The 12,906-nt window shown below is 47.6% G+C and overlaps 1 protein-coding gene across 3 annotated transcripts in view; it reads left to right on the plus strand.

Moving 5' to 3' along the window:
* GGCX (gamma-glutamyl carboxylase) overlaps positions 1-12,906 on the plus strand; it is a 485,190-nt gene that overhangs the window by 300,004 nt on the left and 172,280 nt on the right. The gene's annotated exons all lie outside the window — the stretch shown is intronic.

Here is a 12,906-nt window from a genome sequence, read left to right on the forward strand (position 1 = left end):
GATCATAGCATTTATGCAAGGGCGTCTTTCGATTTCTATTGCCGTGTTTGCTTTTTGCATGTCTACAGAACTACAACTCTGTCCCTCTGTGTTTTACTCTGGTTCTGCTACGATGTGTGAAACCCAATGGGTGGGCACTGGTGCTGGTTCTGTGATGTCCTGCTCTGAGAACTTGTACATATTTTCTCACTGGAGGCTGTACATCTATTATGCCATCGCAATAGTCCATGGCATAGTTCAGCTTAAGACAAATTGTGTATGCAGTTTCAGAAAATAACTTTTCTTAATTCTTCAACCTTTCCACAAACATTTCTGAAAATGGAAAACAAAGATGTATGGACCCAATATCTCGAGATTGGGTGTTTAGATTTTTGGCTTTTTTTGGCACAAACTTCGATTTCATTAGGAATTGGTCTACTGACAAAAAAATTAAAAATAGACTTGTCCAATTTTGAGATATTAATGATTTTTAATTCTATTTCTTTATTTGTGTTTTAAAATAAACCTTTACAAAAATATCCATTATTAGAAGACAATTCACAAAAAGAATCAAAATAACACTAACAGTTAAAATTGCCGTTTTAGGAAGTCCAAACCTTAAAACGTTAAAACATGAATAGATTTATTTATAAAAATCACATGATTGAAGAAATCTTACAACTGCCACTTTCATTGCTATCGAGTTTCCCTTCAACATAGTTTTCCATAAGTTCTAAGTCCACATTTGCTAAATCACAAACTTATTAAAATATGTGATGCGCCAAGACAGTTGCCTAGGACAATTTATCAAGAAATGGCGTAACATTTTCTTTTACTCTGCGGTCCTCAAAAAATCGACAGTAAGAAATATCAGAAGGCCGATGGTTCCTTATAAAGAGAATTTCATAATTCAACATTAATGATTAAAGATGTATCTACATATGATGCATACACAATGACAAATATGTTTTCCATAAAAAATGTAATTACAGTGATACTCTAGTCTAAAGACATGAATGGTGTATGCAGAATCATGCACTGTGTATCGCATCTTTGCTACTAACTGCAGAATCCTGCCTTGTCTCTGTCCTCCACCACACTGCTGGTACTCTGGCCTGGTCAGCAGCAGGAATACCTGCAGTGTCCATGTCCTAGCATAGTTGCTCTGGGGACAGCTTCTATGCAACATGTACATTTATTATAGAAAGTGTCCAAATCGGTGTATGGGTTGCTCTTAAGCCATGCGCTAATAGTCGTATGTTGAACACTCGTAGTCCATTCACGTATACTACACACAATCTCATGCTATACGCCTACTACCCACCAAAACATTTTAGGGATGATGTACACCCAAAGATGCTATTCTTCAGACATTTTGTCAAAGCACAGTCATAGGCAACAAAGTGTTTGGAAGTGTGTGATAATATTCTGCATTTCAGATCCCCAAAGAAATTGAGAAAAGGGAATTTTGTAGAACATGCATTTGTTCAAATTTGTTCACATTTGCCTTTTAAACAGATGTAAAACATGCAGTCTTTTAATGTAAAAATGGGCTTGGGTAGTGTCATTGAGCGCCTGGGGACTGCCCCCAGCTGGTAGCGGTGCGCGGTATAAATCAACATAACATAGCATTTAGCAGAGTGAGCTGCTCAAAGACTGCAAACTATAGGGTAAAAACAGGTTTATTTTCTCTCAAACAAGTGTCTGAGAAGAGTTTTCTTAATAAAGACACTACTCTTAGCCTTATAGCTCAGTGTAGTCAATGTGGTTGTCTTTAGTCCTTTACCTCATTTGTGCTTCAGGGTCTGCCGCGCCCTTCTTCTGCTCTTCGTGTTGATCAGGTGTTTGTTTCCCGCGCCCTTCTTCTTTCTCGGCACTCCTACGCAGCCGTCCACTATAGCTGGATCTCTCCAAGGCCTGCTTGCTGTCACAGGATGAGAACCTGTCCTGACTCTCTGGCAGGGGTCTGCAACCTTTGGCTGTGAAGAATTTTTGGACTGAATCTCTCTTGAACCGTAGCCATTTTAATAAATTCTTAGTTATCATGGGAGTCGAAGTCCAAAACATCTGGAGAGCAACGGATTGTAGATTGCATGTATAAGAAGTTGGAGTTAAGATGGCCGTTTTGCATCACGTGATTCTTCCTATTGGTGGATCCCTTGGCGTGAGACGGTCCATTAAACTGTGAAGGGTTTTGACCCATGCTGAATCAATAGACTGGGTAGATGTGGGGATGAGCTGTCGCCGCCCATCATTCCATCCCAGAGTCCAGGAGAACCGCGCAGTTGTGCGCATACCAAAAGCGCCAGGGGTGAAAGGTGGTGGCAAAGGAAAAATAGCAGCACCTGTCAGAGCAAAAGCGCTTTTAAATCACCTCTGCTTCTTTGAGGGCAAGCTCCAAATGTCAAGTTCAAACATTGCGAGATAGCTAATACCGGAGACCTTTGTTCAAAAATCCGTTTTACTGATGTCAAAAAGTTGCTGAAATCATGGGCACAAGACCACTCTAAAGAATCAACCTTCTTGTGGGGGGGTTCCAGATAACCACTCTAATGTAAGGAAGCCTATCAAAACAATAGCAAAAATCTCCTGTCAAATTCAAGACAACTCAAAAATGGATGCAGTACCGACAAATTCCACAAGGCGGCGCTAGCGGTCTAAACTCTGACAGGAGAACTGGCTGACAAAGGGACCTGAGTCAACTGGACTTCAAAGCCTGTGGGTTAATTAAAAAACCTTAGCCACCCGCTGTTCCCAGAGGCCAAGAGGCTGAGAACTCTTAACTCCCCAGAGACTCACAACAGGAGGCAGGATATCACATGGCCCTTCTGAGTGAGAGGGAAGGGGTCTCCCCTTCAGCCTGGAGGAGAGAGACAATGGCCCCTTTCAGTTGAATGGGGTATGTTAATTTTGAGTGTTTCCTGTCAACAGCCCTCTGCCAGCAAGGAGAGACATGTGATCACTGACCCACCCAGACTTCTGGAGGCGGACCCAAACACTTTGGGGAGTTGAATTGCAACAAATATATATTTTATAGAAACAGTGATAACTTATTGTAACCAAATGACAGGAATGTACAACTTTGAGAGTCTTAGTATGAAAGATGCCCTCACGATTTGAGTCCAAACTCCAATTTGTACCATGTTCTGGGGCAAAACCCCGCTAATTATGACTATTGTAGACATTGTATTTAATCTAGGGACATGGAAAGTTACGGGATATATGTGGAAGGGAAATGTACCTTTGTATAATTTTTGATGAAAATCCCATATTGCAAAACCCACTAAAATCGAAAATAAGTTGCCATTTTTGAATGCAAGCTCCTAGAAACGCCAGAGTCGGAACAGAGGCTAACGAAAGCAATCTGTAATATGTACATGTAATGTCAACCACTTGTGTACCTGGGGAATATGTATTTGGATCAGAAATAGATTTGTGTGCACATTGACCAGGGGAGTGTCGTTTCTGTAGGTCATAAAAATGACTGACACACCATCCCTTCCCAAATCGGGGACCAAAGAATCTATTGACCTATCAAATCAAGAGAGGGGCAGGCTCAGTTATGCCACGCATACACCCACTCCCAAAACACATAAAAAGAGACTGCTGGGACAGGTAGAGGGATTCATTTTCCATTTCTGCGGAGCATTTTGACGGCCGACATCCCATCCAGACAGAGACAAGAATCAGAGACCCATAGACTACAGAACTTTGAACCTAGAAGGCCCACTGCAAGCAAAAGTATTCTCAGCAGGCCTTCAGAATACAGCAAACCTAATCAAACTATTCAACAGCTGGGCGAGCTGTTTGAATTCTTTGCCAAGAACTTTTGGCAGTACCCAGAAAGCAGTGTTACATCCAGAATCCACTTGATCCGGACCGGAAAGCAGAGCAGTATCCAGAACCAGAGGCCGCTGTATCCAGAGAGGCTAGACCAGCAGAGCAGAGCTGACCCAGACGCTGTGAGCAGAACCGGTGCCTGATTGACCCGCCGAGCAGAGAGAACCGCCGCTGGACGTGTTGACCAGATCCGTGACGAGGCCTATTTCAAATTTATATTGTGAGTACCTAGCAGAACCGTGCAGAACCAATCTCTTAGTTAAAATAATCTAATCCAAACTATTTTAGTCTATTAGAACTGCCGCCTAGAATCGTGTCATTCTGTCATCTTTAAAACTGAAAACTGTCATCTGTCATTCTGAGCTTTAAAATTTCAAATCCGAAAAACTACCTTCTCAAAATCGGCCGTATCTCCGGAACCGTTTGTGCTAGGAGCGAAATTTAACTTTTATCTTAAACCTAAGATTTGAAGATTTCCAACGAGCCTAGAACCTACTCCTTATAGTGACTCTGTAATCCCGCTCGACGCACACGACTAAATTTGCCGCGATTTGACATTTTGCACAATTTCAGCCACGTGTAAAAATCAGCAGCTTCTTGCTTTCCTTTGCTAAAATTCGTTTTAACCTGCTGGTTACACATAGAGCATTGCTAAAGTGAGCCTGAACTAATATAAACTAGATATCACCCACCCTGAACCTCTAGAGGGAATTAAAAACATTTTTAGCACATTTCTCACTTCATTGTCATCACATTCAAAGCATTTTGGGCCTGTGTTTCAAACTTCTACCTGTTTCCTCTAAGCTTGCTGGGGGGGAACTGAATTTCGTATTGTATTTGATTGCATTCCTGAGAACTGTGTGCTCCTCTTTCCATCTCCTTCCATTTCTTACATTGCATAGGGGGGGGGGAGGGGGTGAATTGCCAGAGAAAAAGCGACGACAAGAGGTCCGAGGCCCTGGAAATACTGCAAGAGGGCGAGGTGGCGTCGGACCACGCCCTAACGGTGGCAACTGATATTGCCCATACCGGGTTCTGCCAGCTGGGCAACAGTGTTTGCCTACCACGACGGGGTTGGCTCCGGGCGACCGACTTCCGTCAGGACGTCCAGACCAGGGTGTTGGACATGCCGTTCGACGGCAGCAACTTGTTCGGGAAGGCGGTGGACGAATCCCTCCAAGCCATAAAAATGGACACGGAGACGGCCCGCGCACTAGGAGCCCTTCAGGAACGACGGCCCTTTCGGAGCTACGGAGGCAGACAGGGTGCCTCCAAGGGATCCAGCGGTGGCTCGTCGTCCTACCGCCAGGCGGCACGCTCCTCGTCTCAGGAGGCCTACAGGGGTCGCGGCAAGCAGGGAGCGCCTCGCCGCCGTCGGCAAGGTGGCCAGGGCGGCAAGGCCACCACCTCCAAGCAGGACTGAACCGGCCGTGGTCTCGGGCCCCCACCGAAGCACCCCGGTGGGAGGCCGGCTGACGAATTTCGTCGGCGTGTGGAAGTCCATCTCCACCGACCGTTGGGTGCTGGATACCCTGGCAAGTGGACACTCTATCGAATTCCTGAAGAAGTGCCCTCACGTTCCACCTGTGGCCAGGAAGGAAAATCACGTCCCGCAACTGCTGTTGGAAGTACGGGCGATGCTCAGGAAATGCGCCATCGAGCTTGTCCCGAAGAGGCTCCGGGGCTCCGGGGTGTACTCAAGGTACTTCCTCGTCAGGAAAAAGACGGGCGGCTGGTGCCCCATCCTGGACCTTCGTCTTTTGAACAAATACATCAGATCACAAAAGTTCAGGATGGTCACCCTCCAGCACGTACTGGGACAGCTGGAGGAAGGCGACTTTCTATCGTCGTTGGACCTGGAGGATGCATACTTCCACGTTCCCATCCTCAAAAGTCACCGAAAGTTCCTCAGGTTCGTCGTCCAGGGACGCCACTTCCAATTCAGAGCACTGCCGTTTGGATTGAAGTCGGCCCCCAGGGTCTTTACCAAGTGCCTAGCACCAGTGGCGGCGCGGCTGCGCCTGCAGGGGATTCACGTCTACCCCTACCTGGACGACTGGGTCATCCGCTCAAGGACGAGGGAACTCGCCGTCGAACACACTGCGAGGACCGTCCAGCTACTCACAGACCTGGGATTCGCCATAAACTACCCAAAGTCCCACCTGGTGCCGTCGCAGGTGGCCCTGTTTCTGGGAGTGAAGCTCGATACAGTGAGGCGCCTGGTGGCCCCGTCGGAAGAACGGACGAAGACCATTCTAGGCAAAGTTCAGCGCCTGCTAGCCACGGACGTCGGCAGGGTGAGGTCCATCAAGTCCCTCCTGGGGATGATGTCCTCTTGCATCTACCTGGTGCGCCTCTGCAGACTACGGATGCGCCCTCTTCAAGAATTTCTCGACGCCGTTGGATGCAGGCGACGGGCACCTTCGAAGACAGGGTCCCCCTCAATGAGGTGTTCCCGGCGGGCGATTCAGTGGTGGGGCGTTCGAGCGCACCTCACGGCGGGCAAGGACTGTCAGACGCCGGCGTACCAGGAGACGGTGACGACGGACGCCTCCCTGGAAGGTTGGGGCGCCCACACCGGAGATCTCCACGCAAGAGGCCTCTGGCTCCCGGAGGAGAGGCTCCTGCACATCAACGTCCTGGAACTCCAAGCCGTGTTCTGGGCTCTCAAATCGTTCCTCCCGTCGCTCAAGGGCAAGGTGGTGCGGATCTTCACGGACAACACCACGACAATGTTTTACATACGGAAGCAGGGAGGCACCAGATCCCCAGCCCTATCCAAGGAGGCACATGATCTGTGGCACTGGGCCGTCACCCAGGGGATGTTCCTGGTTCCCTTCCACCTGGCAGGAGAAAGCAACACCATCGCCGACTCGCTCAGCAGGGAGCTGCGCGCGTGTCACGAGTGGGAACTGCGCCAGGATCAGGTGGATCAACTCTTCCGACGATGGGGCAAACCCCAAATCGACCTGTTCGCAACAGCGATGAACTCGAAGTGCAAGATGTTCGCCAGCAGGTTTCCCCAGCCGAGAAGCATGGGCGATGCGTTCTCGTTCCCTTGGGATGGCCTATACCTGTATGCGTTCCCTCCGTTGCCGTTGCTGCTTCGACTCATCAGCCAGCTCAAGAGGTCCCGGTGCAGGATGATCCTTGTCGCACCGGCGTGGCCGAGGCAGATCTGGTTTCCGGACCTTCTGGACTTGTCAACGTCCCCTCCCATCAAGCTCCAGAGAAGGAGGCGCCATCTTCCACCACGACCCGGCGTCGCTGAACCTGCAGGCTTGGCTCCTGCAGCGCTAGAGTTTGGAGGCTACGATATACCGGCCGATTGCAGAGAGGTTCTTGCAAAGGCCAGGGCGTCCTCGACTCTCAAATGCTACGGTCATAAGTGGAAGAGGTTCTCTATCTGGTACCGAGCACAGAAGATCAACCACCTACGGATTACAGCCCCTCAAGTGCTGCCGTACCTGCTATCGCTGGCAAAGGCTGGGCTAGCCCATGCCTCCATTAAGATTCATCTGGCAGCGATCTCCAGATATACCAGAACCACAGGACGGACGTCCCTGTGGTCCCATCGACTGGTAAAAGAGTTTATGAAAGGACTGTTCCGGTCGTTCCTGCCGGTGAAGGCCCCGGCCCCGGCGTGGGAACTTAACGTGGTGCTGACCAGGCTCATGGGGCCCCCATTCGAGCCGATGCACTCCGCACTGATGAAGTTTGTGTCGTGGAAGACTGCATTCCTGGTAGCCATTACCTCCGCACGACGAGTGGGAGAGATCCAGGCCCTATCCTGCAATGCACCGTACTTGACTTTCCATGCCTCGAGGGTGGTGCTTAGGATGCACCCCTCCTTTATGCCCAAGGTGCCGTCCGACTTCCATCTTAACGAGCCCTTGGTGTTACCTGTTTTCTTCCCATCTCCTTTGTCGCCGGCCGAGAGGACTTTGCACTCGCTGGATGTGGCTAGAGCGCTGAAGTTCTACGTGGACCGCACGAAGAGTTTCCGGAGGACATCACAGCTGTTCGTGAACTTTGGACCTGTGAATCAAGGGAAGGCTCTCTCGAAGTCTTATATTTCCAGATGGCTCTCCGGCTGCATCATGCACTGCCACCGGTTGGCTAACCGACCGCTGCCAGGCCGTCCGAGAGCCCATTCGACCAGAGCGATCGCTGCTACTACTGCGTTCTTGTCTGGTGTGCCCCTGCTGGACATCTGCAGGGCTGCTACGTGGAGGTCGACGCACACCTTCACGAGATTCTACTGCGTCGATCGGGATTCCAGGGAGGAGTCCATCCAGGGTCGGCCAAGCAGTGCTGCACAACCTGTTCGCTTAAGGTGAGCCTGGTGAGGAGGTAAGAGATGCTTAATGTTGAGTTTTTTGTATTGCTTAATGTTGAGCCTTTTGCCACCCCCCGTGGTTGTGCATGTGTGTACTGCTATTTATTCTTATATTCATGAGCATGTGAATCCATGCCAGACCCCATGCTGGAGAAGGAACAAGTTACTTACCTGTAACTGTTGTTCTCCAGCATGGGTCTGGCATGGATTCACATGCGAACCCTCCCGCCTACCCCTCTGCGGCTCTTCACTTGGTCATACTGCCTCTTCACGTGCTACCAAATCTGAAGATGGCTGCCAGAGGCGGGGCTTAGGTAGAGGGCAGTCATTGGCTGTGGTCAGTATGACGCAGAGATCAGTGATTGGTTACTACTACGAAAGACAGATCAGAAACGAAACTGATACTGATTTTTTTCTTTACCGAGGATTCCCAGCCTGACGACGGGGAATATTCATTGGCATGTGAATCCATGCCAGACCCATGCTGGAGAACAGTGGTTTATAGTCATAATATCGAAAAAATAATGTCGAATTACAAAAATGTCGAAAAAAAAATGTTGAATTCAAAAATGTCGAAAACACATACATATAATAGAAAAAGTCATTATTTCGAAAATAAAATGTCGAAAAAAAAATCGAAAAACCAATGTTAAAATAACTATGTAAAATGTCACACATACTAACGTTTTTTATTGGGGGGGACCCCCCCCCAAACCCCCCATCCCAAAACCCTACCCCAACCCTCCACTCCTCCCCATCCCCCCCAACACCCCCCATGGATATACCTTTAATTTTTAAAAAAAAGTATTTAATAAAACATTAATTAAATAATTAATTATTAAAAAACCCCATCCCAAACCCCTACCCCAACCCCCCATCCCCCCCACCCACCATGGATATACCTTTAACCATTTAAAAAAATTATGTTTTATAAACTATAATTAATTAATTATTTATTTAAACATTCATTCAAAAAAAAATCGAAAAAAATTCGACATTTTTGTAATTCGACATTTTTATTTTCGAATAAATGTTTTCGACATTTTGACTTTCGACATTATTGTATTCGACATTATGACTGGACACCGTACCTTTGGCAAACCGAGCCATGGGTGCCGGGAAATCTTTTCCAATTCAGGCCGCTTGGCAGTGGAATAACCTTCCAGCAGCAATGAGAGTAGAACCTAATTACACAACAGAAAAAAATCTGAAGACCCACCTCTTCAAATAACTTCCCGTCTTCTTAGCCATCCTTTCCGCACACTGACTGCCTAGTATGAATCTCTCTCTCTGCGCCCTGATGCAAGCGGGCTACCGGCGCATTACAAACACCAATACAATACAAGTGTGGTAGCTGATAGGTCCTGGAGTATCTTAACACTGGATCCTTCAATGTCGATAAGCTCTTTCTCGCTCGTCCGCTGCAAAATGTCTTGTTTTTGTCTGAAATGATGACATTTAGCAAGAACCGATCTCTGGCCATTCGCTGGGGGTCCCGCTCTATGTATCCTGTCAAATTCGAGGTTGGGTGTTTCCGTGGGGTCAAACAGTGATATCACTAGGACCTTTACTCGACTCTTCAACGAGGTTGGGGTTTCTCCCGGCTTCTCACCCAAGCCCATTATACGTATATTTGATCTTTGTTCTCGGTTCTTTAGATCATCCAGCTTCAATTCCAGGTCCATCTCTCTTTGTTCTAAGTCCAGGAACTGGGCTTTGCTGTCCATCACCACAAGGTCGCCTGAACATTGGTGGTTCTCTAAGGCTTCAATCTGGTCCTCTACTTTAACAATTCTGGTTTGCAGGTCGGTGACTTTCTCAGTCAAGCTGGTTTTTATCGATTGAATTTCTCCTAAGAGGAGCCAAATGTCGGTCTTGGTAGACCTGTCGCGGTCATCTCCCGCTATTTCTGGTAAGTTCAGCCCCTGCTCCTGCTCCATGGCTGCTGAGTCATAGTGGAATCTGCGCAACATGAGGGCTGTGCATGGGTCCTGGGCGAGAGCGAGCACTCGCTCTTGTTTTCCCTGGTGTGTTCAGTGACCTCCGTGATCTTCACACTGGTCGTGTTTTGCCCGGATTGCTACCTCTGCTCCTATAATCAAACAAGGGTTCTTATGACAAATGCACCCCTTTTGCTCCCACTGAAACACTCCACCCTCTCAAGAAGTTCTACTGGTCGCGTTGCCTCCTGTGGGCCTGCTATGCACTATCACATTTTTCTATCTGCCGCCTCTTCACTGTTGTTAATGGGTTATGCAATGCAGCAGGGTTGCTAGCCTGTAACTGGGTCGTACTCTGAGCTGCGAGTAATGTGACTGTGTTGGGACGTGCTCACGTACTGTTTCTACAAGTTGGAAAACCATGCCTGTGCTTCTCAATGTCACTTTTTGAGTAGCTCTTTTCCCGAGCTCTCCGTGCTGCTCAAATAATTACCGGGCTTATATGTGGAGTCATTTGGACCAGGGAATTTATGAGCCTTTTCTCCCGGCGTAATGTTGTGGCATCCGTGTCTCCTGCTCTTCTTTTTTTAAAAAATTTATTTTTTAATGTCCCTTTGTTTACGCTTCCCTTGCTGCTCGTGAAGGTGGAGGGATCATGTATCTAGACACCGGGTGCCGGGCTTGAGCTAGAGCACGTCTCAATTACTGGCTGCAGGATCCATCCCTCATTAACTCTTTCGATGTCTGCCAACGAGCAGAATTATTGTATATACGTGCTCTTGTGATTAGCCCTGCACTTTCCCAATGCCTGCTAATCAGGGGCTCTTCATCCGCTGTCTCAATAGGAGGTCCCCTTATCCAGCCAGACCCAGGCCTCAGCGGGTCGGGGGCCTCTGCAACGTTGAAGCCGCGTCTGCCATGTTTTCCGTTTCCTTTGTCAGGATCTCTGCAGCGCTCTGAATCGCGTTTCCAGTGATTAAGGACACGGTTTTTCCTACCGTTTGATTGTGACGTGCTCCAGAGGATCGGTGTCCAGCTCATGTATTTGGATTGCTGTGGGATTCAACAATTACGGGACGCTTTGCCATTTCTCGCTGCCTAGAGAGGGAGACGCTGGCTCAAGCAGCCATTACGTCATCGCCCCCTGGTGGTCTCCCATTTTGTATATTTTTTACATATTGATAAAGTTCAGGATAGTATATGGATTTTTTTTACTTGATTAATACATTTTGTATAACACAAAGACGAGCTAACAATGTACTGATTTTTCCATTTTTTTTATAATGCACATGAATGAAATGTACCTGTGATATTTATCCAAAGCTGTATGTTAAAGGGATGGTCTAGTAAAACATTTTATTTCAAAAATAGATAGGCCACATTAAAAAAAAAAATACTAGCATCCTCCGTTTTAAAACTTCCTATGTAAAATTTTGAGCTATTCAAGCTCAAAATTCGAAAAAGCAAGCACAGGGGGGCCGCCATTTTGTGAAATGGAGGCCCTCCTGTGCTGGCTTTTGCTTTTGCGGCACTAATGAAGGAAAAGCCAGCCAGCTGTAGTAAACAAAGTCTACCGCTGGGTGGCTTTCCCTTCATTAGTGCCGGGACTCGGAGGACGCGGACCGGAGACCAGAGCAGGAAAGCTGCAGCTGAAGCTCGGTAAGTGCTATTTATTTTTTTTACAACAAATAAGCACTAGCTGCGGTTTTTTTTCTAAGTTTTCCGGGCTGGAGGAGCCCGGAAAACTTAGAAATAAAACCGCAGCTTTAAAAACGTATTTATGTTTGCGGTCGCTTTTGAAGCGACCGCAAACATAAATACAACGTTATTGTGTTGGAAACCGCAGCGTTTTCCAACACAACCGCGTGTGTTTCTGCCTGCTGTGGCTATCACTTTGGGTCTCCGGTGCTCCCAGGAGCACCGGAGACCCAAAGTGAAAGCCACAGCTGGCAGAAACACACGCGGTTATGTTTACATGCCGCGTAGTGTTTCTACCTGCAGCTGATTTCCCATTTGGGGCTCTCGGGCTCCCCGTGGGGAGCCCGAGAGCCCCAAATGGAAAAGCAGATTCAGGCAGACACAACACGGTTGTGTTGGAAAACGCTGCGGTTTTAAAACCGCAGCGTTTTCCAACACAATAACGTTGTATTTATGTTTGCGGTCGCTTCAAAAGCGACCGCAAACATAAATACAACGTTTTTAAAGCTGCGGTTTTATTTCTAAGTTTTCCGGGCTCCTCCAGCCCGGAAAACTTAGAAAAAAAAACCGCAGCTAGTGCTTATTTTTTGTAAAAAAAATAAATAGCACCTACCGAGATTCAGCTGCAGCTTTCCTGCTCTGGTCTCCGGTCCGCGTCCTCCGAGTCCCGGCACTAATGAAGGGAAAGCCACCCAGCGGTAGACTTTGTTTACTACAGCTGGCTGGCTTTTCCTTCATTAGTGCCGCAAAAGCCAGCACAGGAGGGCCTCCATTTCACAAAATGGTGGCACCCTTGTGCTTGCTTTTGAGCTTAAATATCTCAAAATTTTACATAGGAAGTTTTAAAACGGAGGATGCTAGTATTTTTTTTTTAATGTGGCCTATCTATTTTTGAAATAAATTTTTTTACTAGACCATCCCTTTAAATATTATCTAGTATAGCTCCCAGATAAAACTCTGGTTATGGGGACTCCTTCATCTATTTTGTTACATTAAAACAATGCCTAGCCAGTGGGTCACCGACAGCTGATTGTCACTCTCTGTGATGTCACTTCCCATGCCATCACCCTGGTCAAATGTTGCGCTATTGGGTTTCTCTCACCCTGGGTG

The sequence above is a fragment of the Ambystoma mexicanum genome, chromosome 10, assembly GCF_040938575.1.
Source record: "Ambystoma mexicanum isolate Mex_15411 chromosome 10, UKY_AmexF1_1, whole genome shotgun sequence".
Classification (NCBI taxonomy): Eukaryota; Metazoa; Chordata; class Amphibia; order Caudata; family Ambystomatidae; genus Ambystoma; species Ambystoma mexicanum.